The following is a 1,898-nucleotide window of genomic DNA, read 5'->3' as shown; positions in this document are numbered from 1 at the left end:
TAAAAAGGGAAAGAGAACAGCCCGGGTAATTACAGCCCTGTCAGTCTGTCATCAATCCTCAGCAAAATAATGGAGTGGCAGATCCAGGCCTCAATTAATAAAGAATTAAGGGAAGGTAATATAATTAATGCCAATCAACATGGGCTGATGGAAAACAAATCCTGTCAAACTAACTTGATATCTTTTTTGATGAGATTACAGGTTTGGGTGATAAAGGTAACAGTGCTAACATAATATCCTTAGGCATCTGCAAGACATTTGACTTGGAAGCACAAAACTATATTGAGCAAGCTGAACAATACAAAATCAGTGTTACACGGGTTTGGTGGATGCACTTGTCACTCTGTCTGCCTGGAGTTTGTCATATTTTTGCCAAAGAAAGCGTTAAGTAGTTGCCAGTGAAGTTTGTAGATGATGCAGTGAGTAGGCAAGCGGCAGAAGATAGAGATGGAGAGCTTCTGGTATGGCCTGATAAACTCATCACCAATAATGAATATGTGTTTGGAGAGCTAATATTGTTCTTTCAAGATGGGGACTCTTCTCCTTGGAGATGCTGGTTATGGAAAAGGGATGTGAGACTGTTGAGGCTGCCCCATCCCTGGCAATGTTCAAGGCCAGGTTGGACACAGGGGCTTGGAGCAACCTGCTCTAGTGGAAGGTGTCCCTGTCCGTGGCAGGGGGTTGGAACTGGATGAGCTTTAAGGTCCCTTCCAACACAAACCATTCCATGGTTCTATGCTGGGAACAGCTATGCTTTGGGGTGGGTGCTGGCTAGTGGAAAAGTCCAAAAAGCATCTATATCAATGAGCAGGGAGGGAAACTAGGAGAGAGTGCAGAGGACCACTCTGTCTTTGGCCAGAGCAGCAGGGATTGGATTATAATCTGCACTGGCTTTGGTGAAGAGCAGCCCTGTGAGAGTCCCCTGTGTTTGATGAGGGAAAACTGCAACTTCAATATAGTTCCAAAAATGTCCATGTGCCCAAACCCCAAAGCTGACACCACCAGTTCCCATGGGCTCCTGTGCTGCTGCTGCGGGGCGAGCAAAGCCCCCCCATGGCAGCCTGATGGGGGGACCCCCAGGAGCTGGTAAGTGGGTGCTTGGTCACCCTGGGGGTGACAGCCATGGCTGGGAACCCCAGTGCACATAGAAAGCCTCTGCCGTATGATGAATGTCCCCCACCCCTACAAAAATAACTTCACTCCTTTTTAAATCCTTCCCTCCTGTTCCCCTCGTATTCATAATAGGATGATCGGTGGAACCAAAGATGTGGCTGTTACTTTAAAGGATAAATTAGTTTGACTCTTAACTCAATAATTAAAACTGTTATGGCTATGAGCCTGCAGGGATAATGTACTATTATTATAGTCATTTGTTTCAATTAAATGCTTACTGATTTTACAATAGCAGCTGGGCACCTGTGTGAGATAGCTATTACTCTGAACAAGACATCTCAAATTCCAGCAGAAATTTGTCACTGCACTAAAGCATTCTACATAGACCATGAAAGTTTATTAGGAGCAGTTACAAATCGTGAAGAGGAGGGGTGGTAATTGGGGATATATTTTCTTATCGGCTCCTCTCTCTCCTGCTCTCTCTCTTTAAAGTAAACCGTTTCTAAGCATTTCAGCTATAGTGATGCGTTTACATTTCAACCTCAATGTGGAAAAAGCCTGCTGGGAAAACTTTTCTTCCAAGCTGTTCAGCAGATCATTTCTCTCCCTGGTTGACTGTGATTGTAATGGCTTGTTCTCAGGAACAAACCTAAGGACGCATAAGCTGTGCCTTGTGGCCACCCCTAGAATAGCTGCTCAGCCCACCCATGTGAACATGCCCCAGGCAGGGTGGCAGTCATGGGGTCATAGAATAGTTTCTGTTGGAAGGGACCTTAAAGCTCATC

The sequence above is a fragment of the Nestor notabilis genome, unplaced genomic scaffold (genome assembly GCF_000696875.1).
Source record: "Nestor notabilis isolate BGI_N333 unplaced genomic scaffold, ASM69687v1 scaffold10030, whole genome shotgun sequence".
Taxonomy (NCBI): Eukaryota; Metazoa; Chordata; class Aves; order Psittaciformes; family Psittacidae; genus Nestor; species Nestor notabilis.
The sequence above is the reverse complement of the archived record's forward strand: the minus strand, read 5'-3'. Positions refer to the sequence as shown.